Source organism: Haliotis cracherodii, unplaced genomic scaffold, assembly GCF_022045235.1.
Source record: "Haliotis cracherodii isolate W230 unplaced genomic scaffold, xgHalCrac1.p SCAF_10, whole genome shotgun sequence".
In the NCBI taxonomy this organism is placed as follows: Eukaryota; Metazoa; Mollusca; class Gastropoda; order Lepetellida; family Haliotidae; genus Haliotis; species Haliotis cracherodii.
The window spans coordinates 25847502-25866575 of NW_027266265.1; the positions used below are offsets into that span (position 1 = coordinate 25847502).

Below are 19074 nucleotides of genomic sequence, written 5' to 3' on the forward strand. Positions count from 1 at the left end.
ATTTTGTTTCCAATAAAAAGCGTATTCTTTTACAATGTTAATGATCATCCACACATCAAGAACAAGTCACTGTGTAATACAAATACCTAACGACGTAATATTTGTGAAGGACTTCGTTTATCATAGGAAATCTTTAATAACCAAACGATTTTGTCCAGACTATTTCACATTATATTCAGAATGAAACTTATCACGAAACATTATGGGATACTAGACATGCACAAAACATTAGTTGGTTATGAGGTTTGCTGACGGTCATTTTGGCCGACACATGACTGTTTGATTCTGTTCTGCCGTGGAAATCACTTCAGCTAAAGTTTGTACGAGTATTTGTGATTGGAGTCATGACCACAAGATCACCTTACATTTGCAGTCTAAATAAAGTATAGATATCGGTATTGGTAAAAGGAAAAGAAGCTTTACACTATGATCTTAAATAATGCAGAGTAGCATGCCATGGAAAACGTAACTCAAAATCAGTCAAGGAAAAAGGTAATACAATATATTGTACCATACATTTAGCACAACTGTCACAAGATAGCGTGACTATTCTGTCTCGAAAGTGGCGCGATAGTGCCGTGAAAGTTTCGCGAAAGTGCCGCGATCTTGTAAAATGTTATCCTGAAAAAAGCGCGAAAGTGTCTCGAAAGTGGCGCAATAGTTTCGCGTTAATGGCTCAAACGTGGCGCGATAATGGCGAGAAAATTTCGCGAAAATAGGGGAAGTTACTTATGAGTGAGTGAGTATGGTTTTACGCTGCTTTTAGCAATATTCCAGCAATATCACGGCAGGGGACACCAGAAATGGGCTTCACATATTGTACCCATGTCAGTACTTATGAAATGTAGTGTATATGTGTCAAGTCATCCAAAATTAATTTACTGGAATAATAGCAAGACAATCAGTCAGTATCCTAGATAAGGCGTGCGTGCGTGCGTGCCCGCCGAAATCATTTAATCAATTATCAATTTTTATTTTTTACGTTTCCATGGCAACAAGTTGGACTTGGGTTCTATAAGGGTGCTGTTTGTTTCCGGAGCATAACTAAGAGTCCGTTACATATTTCTCTACAAAACTTTGTATGTCTATCAGACTCATGCTGAACTGGTGCCTTTTGCTATTTAGGAATTTTATCAATTTTTATTTTTTACGTTTCCATTGCAACAAGTTGGACTTAGGTTCTATAAGGGTGCTGTTTGTTTCCAGAGCATAACTAAGAGTCCGTTAAATATTTCTCTACAAAACTTTGCATGTCTATCAGACTCATGCTGAACTGGTGCATTTTGCTATATAGGAATTTTATCAATTTTTATTTTTTACGTTTTCATGGCAACAAGTTGAACTTAGGTTCTATAAGGGTGCTGTTTGTTTCCAGAGCCTAACTCAAAAACTGTTAAATAATTTCTTACAAATTTTTGCATGTTTATCAGACACATACTGAACTGGTGCCTTTTGCTATTTAGGAGTTTTATCATTTTTTATTTTTTACGTTTCCATTGCAACAAGTTGGGCTTAGGTTCTATAAGGGTAGAGTTTGTTTCCGGAGCATAACTCAAAACCCATTCAATACTTTCCAACAAAAACTGTGCATGTTTACCAGACACATACTGGACTGGTGCCTCCTGCTATTTAGGAGTTTTAGAAATTTATATTCTTCACGTTTCAATGGCAATAAGTTGGGACTTAGGTTCTACAGGGGGGGTGTTCGTTTCCAGAGCCTAACTCAAAAACTGTTAAATACTTTCTTACAAAACTTTGCATATCTACCAGGCACATACTGAACTGGTGCCTTTTGATATATAGCACTTTTAGAAATTTTTATTGTTTATGTTTCCATGACAACAAGTTGGATTTAAGTTTTAATATAGGATTGGTTTTCTTAAGTAGTATAACAAATAAACTGTTAAATATTTCCTTGCCAAACATTGCATGTCTATATATAAAGCGCATACTGAACTAGTTCCATTTGATATTAAGGAGTTTTATTGCAGCTATTTTGACATGGGCTAAGAGAAATGTTGGGTCATTTACCTGGTTTGGGACCATAACGTGTTAAAATGGCGGGGATATAAATGACTTTGTCAACTATACGCTTGTTATTATTCAAGGAAAGGTCATGTTCACACCAGTATTTGCCAAGCATACTTGGGATATATGTTTAAATATCTACTGTAAACAGCTTTATTTCTGCGCTGTTAAAATATTGCGAATACCACGCCAAAGACAATACTGCGACGAGATATTTTTGCGAGTTGCCGTGTTGAGATGACCCCTCGCGTACCAAACAATAGACAGCTTCTCTCCGAAGCTAGTTTTTCTGAGTTGGCCGGAAAGTTGACCGGAAGAGATTGCGATTAATTATCAAATACGATAATTGACTCAACTCAGTGTCATGTCATGTGTGGACAAAATTGCAAAGGACACTGACGCAATCAAGCGAGGTTGGAAGAAGGCAGGATTACTGTGAGGTAACAGTGACACTAACTGGTCTGTTTACACTGTCATTTGTGATGCATTGTGTGACCAGTCTGCATTCATTTGTGATTTTAACTTATTGAATAACTTGTAGTTCTGGTTGATGATTTCAACATTTGATGACGTGTTGCAATGAATAAAGTATGTATGTATTATTTATACTTATTTTTGCGTTTTTAATTTTTGCGATTGAGTCTCGTTCGCAAAACTCGCAATTATAAAACGGTCGCAAAAAATGCCCTGTTTACAGTAATGAACTCTAGGTGTCCAGCTACCTGATATTTGCATTTATCATCCCAAACTGGCCCCCACAGGAGATATGGCTTGGATTAAATCAAGCGATATCTACACTGTAGATATCACTGCAATGAAATTACATCACAATGCTTTGCAGGCCATTGTGACATCATTGGTTACCATGGAGTCACAATCAAATTACATCACTAATGGCTCTGCTACTAAAGCTGTTTGCAGTACTTTTTACACTGAAGACACTGCTAATTACTGTCTACAAATTGAAAAAGTTGAAAGAATGATGTTGGATGATAAATATAATCTCACCCTCGTGTCTTTTGATATCAAATATATCAACACTCGTTGATAAAAGTGGCAAAAATCCTTGGCAAGCCTCGGAATATTTCCACTTTTATCAACTCTTGTTGATATATTTGATATCAAAAGACACTCGGGTGAGATTCTCTATTTAAATGTATGTTGTTTCATGCATAAGTAATACTTGTCACTTCACATGTGATTTGTAAAATGAAATATATATTATTTAGCGTTATGTCCTGTATGCATGTGGTTTCTGGAGCAATAAAAAATTTATTTCTTCTTACAAATTAAAAGTCGATTAAAGCTTTGAACTTATGACATATTTAAGTCTTTGGATGGCATTTAGAAGTGATACACATAGGGAAGAGAATTTATGGATGGTGGTGTTCCTCATAATTAAGAAGTTGACATCAATAAATTCTCTTCCTAATGAGATATTTGTTGTACTTAATTTTCATGTTAGGTTGTTAACAGTAATAATTCTTGGATTTATGACAATTCTTTTCAATAAAAGATAATACATGAATTTTAATTTGTTTTATCAATGCAAGTTAATTGATGGGAAGTACTATAGATGCTGTCTTCAGATACTTTTGCCATTGCAGGTTTCCCTTTTCTGGAACATGGATCCGATTTATTTTCCATAACCAGGGAAGTTACAGGTGCTCATTTTATCTTGGATCCTCTCAATGTTTTCCAATGTTCTCACATACATGTACCTAAATACTGGCAGTTTTTCAAGTCCAATATTCTGGAAGTGTGACCAAGGATTTCTATCTGAATTTAGAATTCCAAACAAAGTGCCCTTGGCAAACAGATTTGGGGAAAAAACTAATAACGTATAATTTCCTTACATGCTGCATTATTTTAGGATCTGCTACAGATTTGGGGCTGAATATCGACCTCTGAGCAGGTCTAGATTTATCCCTGGTGACATGCCCAACCCCATGTTCCAGATGCCCAAATAAAATATATGTTATGATTCATTTATTATATAATAAAAACCAATCTAGCAGAGAGGGGAAATAATGTACTGCTTTGATTTTATCAACTATTCTTTTATGTTTATTCAATAAAAAGACCAACAAACTCTATGCCTTTCAGGTTACATTGGTTTTACTTAGAGCGCCAGACAAAAAATGTGGGCATTGTAACTGTTGAAATCTATTCATAGATATCTACAGGATTTGTAACTTGTGCTTGTGTTTATGATTTCCAGTACTTTTCATACACTTAAATTATGATGGAAAGTAAAAACAAAATTTAGTTACCCCACCCTCAGACGAATAATATATTATTGACATGCTATATATTGACAATATATTATGCTCTGCCAGACATGAGTGCTTCGAAGTAGTGCACGCTTCTAACTTTCAGCCATGGTGACTTCCTCATTGACCGATACACCATTACATCGGACATATGACTCATTCTCACTCCCCATGTGCAATTTGACAACTAAAATAGAACCTCAAACAGATCATATAAACTCTCTTTCAATATTTTTGACGCACGACTGGTACCAAAATATTCAGGCTAAATTCATTGCCCGTGCAATCAAGTTTCACTGACTCTGACGCCATAGCAAAAAGCCAGTTGTTGTCCACCCTAACACCTAAAACGAGGACGTCAGCTTGTGGTCGGGACTGGATTGGTCTATTTACTATGCAGACTCGCACCCAGTAGGCAGAGATGGCATGTGTGTCCCAGTAAGATGCCAGGATAAAATGTAAACCCTGTAAGCAGAGATGGTGTACTGACCCAGTCAGCTTGCAGAATGCATTGTGGAGAGTTGCACCCTGAAGTTGTGTTGTAATCTGATGATCAGTGGTTTGAATACCAGATTCACACTGAATATGACTTTGGGTTTGTCATCCTCTTACCAAAATACAGTGCACTATGGTTATAAAGACGTCAAAAGAACCACTAATTTGAGTTTGTTATAACTATGGTTTGTAAAAATATACAGAAAATATACATCAAATATCCGGGAGTTAGTTATATCCATGAGTTAGTTATAAGCATGTTCATTATAAACATAGTTTACTGTATTTCAGAACAGGCATTGATATCAACAAACCAGAAGTGAATATTACTTGCTTACTTGATAAGCTGAAGTGCAGAAGTCCAAGCTATTCTGGAGTGTTTCAAAGGGCATCCCCAAACAGTCCATGTTACTTCCTTATGAAGTGGGGGCACGGGTGGCCCAGCCGTCTAAGGCGCTGCGATTCGCTATGCAGAGTTGCGTCCCTTGGGCACACCCGAAACCTATGATTGTGGTTTCGAATCCCGGTTCACCCTGATTATGTTTCTAGGTTTGTCAGCACCATACCTGTGCTCGTGAGTTTCTCAGAAGTGGTAAACATCTGAGACCTGCATCACTTCGGGCTTTCCTCCCGCATTAAGCTGACACGCCATGATATAACTGGAATACTGCTAAAAGCAGCGTTAAACCCAACTCACTCACTCCTTATGAAGTCATGAGGCATGGGATTTTCTGATTTGAAGTTGAAATGCTTAAGGCATGTTATTTTTTATTTTGATTAAGAGTTTATTTTGGTTCTTTATCAGGCAAGCTGGAGGCATGGTTTTACTGGTTTCAGATTTCTCTGTGTTAGACAAGAGTTTCCACAAATTTGGATTATTGTTATCTGACTGGAAGGAATTGTGCTATGTTATGTATGATTTAATGGGCTCAGATGAATAGGCTGCCTGTACATGTTTACTTGAAAGAACTCTATTGTTCTTTATTGAGCCAGAATGACATTCGTCTTGCATTTACTTAAGAAACATTTATTCTCTTTGGTATGTAAGAGATCGACTAACCCTTTCTCATGTCATTAACTTTTAACTTCTTCTTTTCTAAAGACAAGGTCTAAGAATCTGAAACAATGATCTAGTGTGTAAAAACACAATAGGGGTCTTCTGTTTTTCATCCCATTACATTAATATTTTAAAGTTTGAAAATCTTCATGAATCTCAGAAGAGCTTAATCAGTTGAGGCAGTACTTGCAATGCATGTTTGTTACCATGATGATGTTCTTTAGAGTTTAAAGACTATTCAAACACATCACACATAAATTTAATAAGTATTCAAGATTTTCAAATGAAATAAAATAATATGTATTATGAATATATGTATGACTGGAACTTTTTTTGTCAACAAGGTCAAAGGTTACATGATGAGGAAAATGACTTGGTACAGGTATCTGGAGGATAAACAAATGTTGATGTGTTTCAGCCAAAATTTTATTTTACAGACATAACATGTAAACACCAGTTGTGAAAAGATAGTCAGATCTGTTATTATGAATGTGGGCAAAGTCATGGCTGGAACACAAACCTAAAAACAAATTTAAGTTGTGGTGAACACTTCTGAAATGTATGGTGGGAGAATCTTGCTGTTCAACAAGCAATTTCAGCAATTTTAGAATGTAGACTACAGTGTCAGGGAAATCTGTATTGATGGATAATCACTGGATCTTTTCATCTTTCTGATATCAGCCAAAGGCTATTTCTCAGCAAGTCCATGGCAGAATCACAATTTGTGTTTTTCTATGAGTAGAGGTAGCCTGAGGCTGCAGCAGCAGGCTTGGTAACTGGCAAACTAGATGTGTGGTTCTGCACCACACTCACCTGTGCTTCACATGCCACCCAGCATCACACTCAGCTGTACTTCACATGTCACACAGCATCACAGTCAGCTGTACTTCACATGCCATCCAGCATCACACTAAGCTGTACTTCACATGTCACACAGCATCACACTCAGCTGTACTTCACATGTCACCCAGCATCACAGTCAGCTGTACTTCACATGTCACCCAGCATTACACCAAGCTGTACTTCACGTGTCACCCAGCATCACAGTCAGCTGTACTTCACATGCCATCCAGCATTCCACTCAGCTCTACTTCACGTGTCACCCAGCATCACAGTCAGCTGTACTTCACATGTCACCCAGCATCACACTCAGCTGTACTTCACATGCCACCCAGCATCACACCAAGCTGTACTTCACGTGTCACCCAGCATCACAGTCAGCTGTACTTCACATGTCATCCGGCACCACACACAGCTGTACTTCACATGTCATCCAGCACCACACACAGCTGTACTAAACATGTCACCCAGCACCACACTCAGCTGTACTTCACATGTCATCCAGCACCACACACAGCTGTACTTCACATGTCATCCAGCACCACACAGCTGTACTTCACATGTCACCCAGCACCACACACAGCTGAATTACATATCACATCCAGTCTACCAGGTTTGTGTGACACATCCAGTCTGCCTATTGATTTTATTTGATAATGATATGTGTGTAAATAATATGTTACCTGTTACTTGTTCATTAGAGAATGAAGCAATAGATGGTGGCAGTAGCTGTGTGTGGAGCGTTATAGGACAGGCGGCAGATACAGTCCACAGATTGATACTGCCTGCCCGGAGATTTCGTCCCAGGAGAAGCACAATCTATCAGCACTCTATTTGACCACCAGTTTGGACACTAATGCAACCAGATTCTATGTTTTGTCACCATGAATTATCCCGAAGTCGCCAAAATGTCTTCTTCTTGTCTACTTTATTTTCTTGTGTGTACTATGCACTCTCCATAATTGAACAGAAAATATTTCCTGTCACACATTTGTTCTCACACAAAGATCATGTGTAAACCCACAACGATATGCTGTTAAAAAATGAGGAAAACAAGTTCATTTGACTGTTTTCGCTGAAGTTACATTCTAGATCTAGAGTGTGAAGCGCCATAAGTAACTCCCTTGTTCCCTAGGTAATGTTATGTGACATCATTCTTCTGTGATGTTAGGACATCATGCACAGCCTGAAGGGGGCTAACTGGAACTGAAAGCGCACACCTATAGTTTGTATCACTATGCTACCTCAGTTTTATAATGCATAAGAAAAATGAGGCACCTTAAAAATCATATATATATATATAGACTGAGAGTTGGAGCTTTGTACAATGTAAGTACACCTGTTGTGTAGTGCCACAGTTTTATGTAATATGCATATTACATTCATTGATGAAGATTGAGAAGTATTGTGAAATTTTGATACTTGTTGCATATTTGTCAGTTTCTCCGTCCTAAATATTACACAGAAAATGCTATATTGGATTGATGACTACTTCACATTTTGCCAAGTGCTACAGTCCTGTGGCACTATTTTCAAATTGATTATCTCCTGTAGTATTTGAAGAATTGACCTTGTGTTCCAATTTCTAAAAAGAATAGGAACATATTGATTGCAGCTGCCTTGCCTGTATTTGATGCTTCTGCTTGTGGCAGCTATCATTGCCTTAAAATGAAACCATGGTACAGTAAGTTATCAGGGGGGAATTCTCCACACACCTCTAGTCTGTAGGGAGGAAAGAACTTTCCCAGATACTCTGTAGCTTAGGTGAAAGTATGTAATTGAGGTTGTAAGGTTAATAGACATAAGCAACATGTCCTGAGGCATGTATGCATTGGGCCAATATGAGAGTCAGCTATGATCAGTCCGTAATGGCAGCTTGAGGTCATACATACATTCACATAGACAGCAATCAAGCCTTATTATGTGAAAAACTACAGGAGGCTTATAGCCTGTAGAAATAAGGGTCAGTCCATATTACTGAAGATTCCACTGAAGAATATGTCCACTGATTCCACTGTGTCATCAGAGGTGACAAAAAGTTAACAGACTGCTGCTTTGCATGCATGATCACCAGAGAAGACCTTGCTGATTGTGTGTTGTAGTATCTGGATGTAACCAGATGATGGATGCTCACAGACCTTGCTGATTGTGTGTTGTAGTATCTGGATGTAACCAGATGATGGATGCTCACAGACCTTGCTGATTGTGTGTCGTAGTATCTGGATGTAACCAGATGATGGATGCTCACAGACCTTGCTGATTGTGTGTTGTAGTATCTGGATGTAACCAGATGATGGATGCTCACAGACCTTGCTGATTGTGTGTCGTAGTATCTGGATGTAACCAGATGATTGATGCTCACAGACCTTGCTGATTGTGTGTCGTAGTATCTGGATGTAACCAGATGATGGATGCTCACAGACCTTGCTGATTGTGTGTCGTAGTATCTGGATGTAACCAGATGATGGATGCTCACAGACCTTGCTGATTGTGTGTCATAGTATCTGGATGTAACCAGATGATTGATGCTCACAGACCTTGCTGATTGTGTGTCGTAGTATCTGGATGTAACCAGATGATGGATGCTCACAGACCTTGCTGATTGTGTGTCATAGTATCTGGATGTAACCAGATGATGGATGCTCACAGACCTTGCTGATCGAGTGTTGTAGTATCTGGATGTAACCAGATGATTGATGCTCACCAGCTGCGACCAGCTTGTTTTATTTTGTGGGGCCATTCAGTGCTTTCCTTTGAAAGCGTACATAAGAAATCAATCATGCTATGTGTAGTCAGTTTACCCAGATAATATGGATCAGGTTGTAAGATCTTTGTGTGTGCTGTGATGCATGTACTTGTATTGTCCGTCAGTTTCCAAGTTATTTTGTGTTATGATTTTGAGATTTGTTACCCATTTGAAAAACAGTTATGTTTCACATTCACTCATATTAACATTTAATGAAAATGTACAAAGAACAAAAACAATACTTTGACTTAAACATTGAGATGTTTTCTTTGGGGGAATCAGTATAGTTTTATATGTCATGTGTATTTTTCAGTATGGTGTTGTTGAGAATGTTACACTGTTTAGCGGGATTACAGACATTGCGATATTTAGACATAAACACAACTCCAGATAAGCTAGGAAATTTGGGGAACTACACAACATAAATCACTATTACCCAATTAGTTGTTTTTTTTGTACAATTACTCATAACACATTTCAAAAAGCCAATTGTATGACAACACTCTTCATAATTACCCCATGTTTTTCAACAAGTAAATCTGTGTTTCCTCACTGATCTTTATTTACAGATTGAATGCAGGCATCACTTTTTCATGAACTCAACTGCAGTGAATACTGCATGGAAAGGAACTATGTTTTGCCTATTGTTAATTAAACATGTTACACAATTGGGGCAGCACATGAGCAGATACAAATAAGAAATCATTTGAAACAACATTTTAAGCACAATTATTATTAAAATATCTACTCATTGGTGAATAAGTGCAGTGTGAATAATTACTTTTGATTAAATACACAATGGTTCAAATAATTATCTGGTGCCCTGCATAAATTGACCAATAAAATTTTCTGGCACCCTGCATATACTGACCAATAAAATTATCTCGCACCCTAAATATATTGACAATAAAATTCCCACACAAGTTTCATAATCTCAGTATGACATACATGTGAGTGTAATAATTGCTTTATTAACCATTATGTCTTATTATCCCCCGCCCAACGAAGTTGGCAGGGGATATAGATACGGGCTCCATCCCTCCATCACATTTGGTTTCCGGAGCATAACTCATAAACCGTTCAATATTTTTTCATAAAACTTTGCAAGTCCGTCAAGTACATGCTGAACTGGTGCCTTTTGCTATTAAAATATTTTAGAAATTTTTATTTTTTACGTTTCCATGGCAACAAGATGGACTTAGGTTCTGTGAGGGTAGGGTTCGTTTCCGGAGCATAACTCATAACTCATAAACCGTTCAATATGTTTTCATGAAACTTTGCAGGTCTGTCAGGTACATGCTAAACTGGTGCCTTTTGCTATTGAGAAATTTTAGAAATGTTTATTTTTTATGTTTCCATTGCAGCAAGATGGACTTAGGTTCTGTGAGGGTAGGGTTCGTTTCTGGAGCATAACTCATAAACCTTTCAATATTTTTATCCCGCGGCACATAATGCAGGGGGATATAGCTATGGGCATGTCTGTCCATCCGTCTGTCTGTCTGTCCGTCTGTCTGAATAGTTTCCGGAGCAGAACTCGAAAACCGTTAAATATTTCTTCATCAAACTTTGCATTTATATCACTCAAGTGGTGAAGTTGTGCCTTTTGCTATTTTGCAATTTTTTCATTTCAAATTTTACTGTAAACATGTTGGACATAGGCTCACTATGTGAGTGATGTTAGTTTCAGAAGCAGAACTCAAAAACTGTTGAATATTTCTCCATGTTACTTTTCATAGGTTTAAACTACATACTGAACTGAGAAAGTATGTGATAGTTCTCCAAAAAACTTTGCACAGGCATCCTCTAGTTTGCATAAAAAAACAACAACTGAAACACACTTGGTTTACTTTCCATTTCATATGGATGCGACCGTGGTGGATCTTTTGTGGGTAAACAATGTATGCTTCTTCAAGAACATTCAACTCTTGACTCATTACATACAGAATTGCACATTTACTTGTAGTTACTTTACAGACAGCTGCCGGGGGGATATGTCATCTTTCTGATTACTCTTGTTTTACAATTTCCATGACAAGTTCAACCTCGGTTAAAAAAGGTTAGGGTTTTCTCAGATTTAATTAGGTCATAAATTCTGCAACAGGGGCGGGGGATATAGCCACGTTAGTGGCAAACTCTTTTTCCTTTTGAGCTCCCACTTAGAAAAATGCATTGATCATGATGGCCTTTTTGGAAAACCAGAGTTGTTAAATGATGTCAGCAATCTTTACCTATGACATTGTTTCTAGTGTGACATCATTCCACCATTATATCACAGTAAAAATCACATGTGGTCAACAATGCCATCCGGAAGACTTAAACAATACACTAGTGCGCAGGAAGTGATCTTTGCCTTCATGCACAATGATATAAATATTGTAACATAGGTGGGACATTCCCACAGTCTTTTGTATCCAACTCCTCATGCAGCTGTGATGCATGATGTCACAATGATATCTACAAACATTGTTGATCCATTGAGTTCTGTGTAACAAAGGTAATGTTGAGCTATTGTCCCACTATTCAGCTTTGGAGATACTGTAAATCTTGAAAGTAAAGCCAGCAGGAATTAAATGTGAAAAATGCGAGTGGTCTTTGCTCGCTTTAATTAACTTCACATTAATGTCTCAAAAATGTCTCAACAATAAGACGGCCTCACTGCACTGTGGCCTAAGTAAAGAAATGATGTTGGTCCTATCTGATTGTAGATGTGGCCTAAGTAAAGAAATGATGTTCATCCTATCTGATTGTAGACATGGCCTAAGTAAAGAAATGATGTTCATCCTATCTGATAGTAGATGTGGCCTAAGTAAAGAAATGATGTTCATCGTATCTGATTGTAGACATGGCCTAAGTAAAGAAATGATGCTGGTCCTATCTGATAGTAGATGTGGCCTAAGTAAAGAAATGATGTTCATCGTATCTGATTGTAGACATGGCCTAAGTAAAGAAATGATGCTGGTCCTATCTGATAGTAGATGTGGCCTAAGTAAAGAAATGATGTTCATCGTATCTGATTGTAGACATGGCCTAAGTAAAGAAATGATGCTGGTCCTATCTGATAGTAGATGTGGCCTAAGTAAAGAAATGATGTTCATCGTATCTGATAGTAGACGTGGCCTAAGTAAAGAAATGATGTTTGTCCTATCTGATAGTAGATGTGGCCTAAGTAAAGAAATGATGTTCATCCTATCTGACTGTAGACATGGCCTAAGTAAAGAAATGATGCTGGTCCTATCTGATAGTAGATGTGGCCTAAGTAAAGAAATGATGTTCATCGTATCTGATAGTAGACGTGGCCTAAGTAAAGAAATGATGTTCGTCCTATCTGATAGTAGATGTGGCCTAAGTAAAGAAATGATGTTCATCCTATCTTACTGTTGATGTGGCCAAAGTAAAGAAATCATGTTCATCGTATCTGATTGTAGATGTGGCCTGAGTAAAGAAATGATGTTTGTCCTATCTGACTGTAGATGTGGCCTGAGTAAAGAAATCATGTTCATCGTATCTGACTGTAGATGTGGCCTGAGTAAAGAAATTATGCTGGTCCTATCTGATAGTAGATGTGGCCTAAGTAAAGAAATGATGTTCATCGTATCTGATTGTAGACATGGCCTAAGTAAAGAAATGATGCTGGTCCTATCTGATAGTAGATGTGGCCTAAGTAAAGAAATGATGTTCATCGTATCTGATTGTAGACATGGCCTAAGTAAAGAAATGATGCTGGTCCTATCTGATAGTAGATGTGGCCAAAGTAAAGAAATCATGTTCATCGTATCTGATTGTAGATGTGGCCTGAGTAAAGAAATGATGTTTGTCCTATCTGACTGTAGATGTGGCCTGAGTAAAGAAATCATGTTCATCGTATCTGACTGTAGATGTGGCCTCAGTAAAGAAATGATGCTAGTCCTATCTGACTGTAGATGTGGCCTAAGTAAAGAAATGATGTTCATCCTATCTGACTGTAGATGTGGCCAAAGTAAAGAAATGATGTTCGTCCTATCTGACTGTAGATGTGGCCAAAGTAAAGAAATGATGTTCATCCTATCCGACTGTAGATGTGGCCTGAGTAAAGAAATGATGTTCGTCCTATCTGACTGTAGATGTGGCCAAAGTAAAGAAATCATGTTCATCCTATCTGACTGTAGATGTGGCCAAAGTAAAGAAATGATGTTCATCCTATCTGACTGTAGATGTGGCCTAAGTAAAGAAATGATGTTCATCCTATCTGACTGTAGATGTGGCCTAAGTAAAGAAATGATGTTCATTCTAGATGACTGTAGATGTGGCCAAAGTAAAGAAATGATGTTCATCCTAGATGACTGTAGATGTGGCCAAAGTAAAGAAATGATGTTCGTCCTATCTGACTGTAGATGTGGCCTGAGTAAAGAAATTATGTTCATCCTATCTGATAGTAGACGTGGCCTAAGTAAAGAAATGATGTTCGTCCTATCTGATAGTAGATGTGGCCTAAGTAAAGAAATGATGTTCATCCTATCTTACTGTTGATGTGGCCAAAGTAAAGAAATCATGTTCATCGTATCTGATTGTAGATGTGGCCTGAGTAAAGAAATGATGTTTGTCCTATCTGACTGTAGATGTGGCCTGAGTAAAGAAATCATGTTCATCGTATCTGACTGTAGATGTGGCCTGAGTAAAGAAATGATGCTGGTCCTATCTGATAGTAGATGTGGCCTAAGTAAAGAAATGATGTTCATCGTATCTGATTGTAGACATGGCCTAAGTAAAGAAATGATGCTGGTCCTATCTGATAGTAGATGTGGCCTAAGTAAAGAAATGATGTTCATCGTATCTGATTGTAGACATGGCCTAAGTAAAGAAATGATGCTGGTCCTATCTGATAGTAGATGTGGCCTAAGTAAAGAAATGATGTTCATCGTATCTGATTGTAGACATGGCCTAAGTAAAGAAATGATGCTGGTCCTATCTGATAGTGGATGTGGCCTAAGTAAAGAAATGATGTTCATCGTATCTGATAGTAGACGTGGCCTAAGTAAAGAAATGATGTTCGTCCTATCTGACTGTAGATGTGGCCAAAGTAAAGAAATGATGTTCATCCTATCTGACTGTAGACATGGCCTAAGTAAAGAAATGATGCTGGTCCTATCTGATAGTAGATGTGGCGTAAGTAAAGAAATGATGTTCATCGTATCTGATAGTAGACGTGGCCTAAGTAAAGAAATGATGTTCGTCCTATCTGATAGTAGATGTGGCCAAAGTAAAGAAATGATGTTCATCCTATCTTACTGTTGATGTGGCCAAAGTAAAGAAATCATGTTCATCGTATCTGATTGTAGATGTGGCCTGAGTAAAGAAATGATGTTTGTCCTATCTGACTGTAGATGTGGCCTGAGTAAAGAAATCATGTTCATCGTATCTGACTGTAGATGTGGCCTCAGTAAAGAAATGATGCTAGTCCTATCTGACTGTAGATGTGGCCTAAGTAAAGAAATGATGTTCATCCTAGATGACTGTAGATGTGGCCAAAGTAAAGAAATGATGTTCATCATATCTGACTGTAGAAGTGGCCAAAGTAAAGAAATGATGTTCATCCTATCTGACTGTAGATGTGGCCAAAGTAAAGAAATGATTTTCATCCTATCTGACTGTAGATGTGGCCTGAGTAAAGAAATCATGTTCATCGTATCTGACTGTAGATGTGGCCTCAGTAAAGAAATGATGCTAGTCCTATCTGACTGTAGATGTGGCCTAAGTAAAGAAATGATGTTCATCCTATCTGACTGTAGATGTGGCCTAAGTAAAGAAATGATGTTCATTCTAGATGACTGTAGATGTGGCCAAAGTAAAGAAATGATGTTCATCCTAGATGACTGTAGATGTGGCCTGAGTAAAGAAATTATGTTCATCCTATCCGACTGTAGATGTGGCCAAAGTAAAGAAATGATGTTCATCCTATCTGACTGTAGATGTGGCTTGAGCAAAGAAATTATGTTCATCCTATGCGACTGTAGATGAGGCCAAAGTAAAGAAATGATGTTCGTCCCAAAGTAAAGAAATGATGTTCATCCTATCTGACTGTAGATGTGGCCAAAGTAAAGAAATGATGTTCATCCTATCTGACTGTAGATGTGGCCTGAGTAAAGAAATGATGTTTATCCTATCTGACTGTAGATGTGGCCTGAGTAAAGAAATGATGTTTGTCCTATCTGACTGTTGATGTGGCCAAAGTAAAGAAATGATGTTCGTCCCATCTGACTGTAGATGTGGCCAAAGTAAAGAAATGATGTTCGTCCTATCTGACTGTAGATGTGGCCAAAGTAAAGAAATGATGTTCATCCTATCTGACTGTAGATGTGGCCTGAGTAAAGAAATGATGTTCATCCTATCTGACTGTAGATGTGGCCAAAGTAAAGAAATGATGTTCATCCTATCTGACTGTAGATGTGGCCAAAGTAAAGAAATGATGTTCATCCTAGATGACTGTAGATGTGGCCAAAGTAAAGAAATGATGTTCATCCTATCTGACTGTAGATGTGGCCTGAGTAAAGAAATGATGTTCGTCCTATCTGACTGTAGATGTGGCCAAAGTAAAGAAATGATGTTCATCCTATCTGACTGTAGATGTGGCCAAAGTAAAGAAATGATGTTCGTCCTATCTGACTGTAGATGTGGCCTGAGTAAAGAAATGATGTTCATCATATCTGTCTGTAGATGTGGCCAAAGTAAAGAAATGATGTTCATCCTATCTGACTGTAGATGTGGCCTGAGTAAAGAAATGATGTTCATCCTATCTGACTGTAGATGTGGCCTAAGTAAAGAAATGATGTTCATCCTATCCGACTGTAGATGTGGCCTAAGTAAAGAAATGATGTTCATCCTATCCAACTGTAGATGTGGCCTAAGTAAAGAAATGATGTGCCAGGGAATAGACTTCACGTGAAGGTGATAGATGGGCTAGCACCGCCCATCATGTTGACAAACTACGTTTCATAGTTAGTAAATTGTGGCTTGCAAATACACAGTGCCTTGGACCTTGCTTATGTAAGGCTCAAAAATAAGAAATTCATAATTACTTTTGCAACTGTCATTCTGCTGACCCCTGTATTAATAATACAATAATGTATTACTGCGAACATGAACTTCTGAAAATGTTTGTACAAACTGCTTGTATGCAATAATATACATAATGGTCTGTAAAGTGTGCTTTTCGATCTTACATCACCATTCACATCGAAACATTCCCCGGAAACGTTTATTAGACTATGGCTTGTAAAAAAACAAATATGCTACTTTGTCCTGGCTGCTACTTGTGTATTTTGAAGAAATTCATCATTACTTCTCTAACTATTATTCTATTGATCTTCGGTATTATTAATGTAATACTGTATGACCGCGAACATTATTGCTGAACCTCTGAAAAAGATTGCAATAACTGCAATATAGCAGCATGCTCGGAAACGCCCAAAACAGGCCGATCGAAATGCATTATGGGCCTGTGGCCTTACAGTACTGGTCAAATTAGAATCAATATCATCCTATCTGACTGTAGATGTGGCCAAAGTAAAGAAATGATGTTCATCCTATCTGACTGTAGATGTGGCCTGAGTAAAGAAATGATGTTCATCCTATCTGACTGTAGATGTGGCCAAAGTAAAGAAATGATGTTCGTCCTATCTGACTGTAGATGTGGCCAAAGTAAAGAAATGATGTTCGTCCTATCTGACTGTAGATGTGGCCAAAGTAAAGAAATGATGTTCATCCTATCTGACTGTAGATGTGGCCAAAGTAAAGAAATGATGTTCGTCCTATCTGACTGTAGATGTGGCCAAAGTAAAGAAATGATGTTCATCCTATCTGACTGTAGATGTGGCCAAAGTAAAGAAATGATGTTCGTCCTATCTGACTGTAGATGTGGCCAAAGTAAAGAAATGATGTTCATCCTATCTGACTGTAGATGTGGCCAAAGTAAAGAAATGATGTTCATCCTATCTGACTGTAGATGTGGCCAAAGTAAAGAAATGATGTTCGTCCTATCTGACTGTAGATGTGGCCAAAGTAAAGAAATTATGTTCATCCTATCCGACTGTAGATGTGGCCTGAGTAAAGAAATGATGTTCGTCCTATCTGACTGTAGATGTGGCCAAAGTAAAGAAATCATGTTCATCCTATCTGACTGTAGATGTGGCCAAAGTAAAGAAATGATGTTCATCCTATCTGACTGTAGATGTGGCCAAAGTAAAGAAATGATGTTCGTCCTATCTGACTGTAGATGTGGCCAAAGTAAAGAAATGATGTTCGTCCTATCTGACTGTAGATGTGGCCAAAGTAAAGAAATGATGTTCATCCTATCTGACTGTAGATGTGGCCAAAGTAAAGAAATGATGTTCGTCCTATCTGACTGTAGATGTGGCCTGAGTAAAGAAATGATGTTCATCCTATCTGACTGTAGACATGGCCTAAGTAAAGAAATGATGTTCATCCTATCTGATAGTAGATGTGGCCAAAGTAAAGAAATGATGTTTGTCCTATCTGACTGTAGATGTGGCCTGAGTAAAGAAATGATGTTCGTCCTATCTGACTGTAGATGTGGCCAAAGTAAAGAAATGATGTTCGTCCTATCTGACTGTAGATGTGGCCAAAGTAAAGAAATGATGTTCATCCTATCTGACTGTAGATGTGGCCAAAGTAAAGAAATGATGTTCGTCCTATCTGACTGTAGATGTGGCCAAAGTAAAGAAATGATGTTCATCCTATCTGACTGTAGATGTGGCCAAAGTAAAGAAATGATGTTCGTCCTATCTGACTGTAGATGTGGCCAAAGTAAAGAAATGATGTTCATCCTATCTGACTGTAGATGTGGCCAAAGTAAAGAAATGATGTTCATCCTATCTGACTGTAGATGTGGCCAAAGTAAAGAAATGATGTTCGTCCTATCTGACTGTAGATGTGGCCAAAGTAAAGAAATGATGTTCATCCTATCCGACTGTAGATGTGGCCTGAGTAAAGAAATGATGTTCGTCCTATCTGACTGTAGATGTGGCCAAAGTAAAGAAATCATGTTCATCCTATCTGACTGTAGATGTGGCCAAAGTAAAGAAATGATGTTCATCCTATCTGACTGTAGATGTGGCCAAAGTAAAGAAATGATGTTCGTCCTATCTGACTGTAGATGTGGCCAAAGTAAAGAAATGATGTTCGTCCTATCTGACTGTAGATGTGGCCAAAGTAAAGAAATGATGTTCATCCTATCTGACTGTAGATGTGGCCAAAGTAAAGAAATGATGTTCGTCCTATCTGACTGTAGATGTGGCCTGAGTAAAGAAATGATGTTCATCCTATCTGACTGTAGACATGGCCTAAGTAAAGAAATGATGTTCATCCTATCTGATAGTAGATGTGGCCAAAGTAAAGAAATGATGTTTGTCCTATCTGACTGTAGATGTGGCCTGAGTAAAGAAATGATGTTCATCCTATCTGACTGTAGACATGGCCTAAGTAAAGAAATGATGTTCATCCTATCTGATAGTAGATGTGGCCAAAGTAAAGAAATGATGTTCGTCCTATCTGATAGTAGATGTGGCCAAAGTAAAGAAATGATGTTCGTCCTATCTGACTGTAGATGTGGCCTGAGTAAAGAAATGATGTTTGTCTTATCT

General features: G+C 38.0%; 1 protein-coding gene across 1 annotated transcript in view; it reads left to right on the top strand.

Moving 5' to 3' along the window:
• The window catches only part of LOC139454212 (ATP-dependent RNA helicase DDX1-like), a 417258-nt gene that overhangs the window by 193353 nt on the left and 204831 nt on the right, over positions 1 to 19074 (top strand). The window lies entirely within an intron of this gene.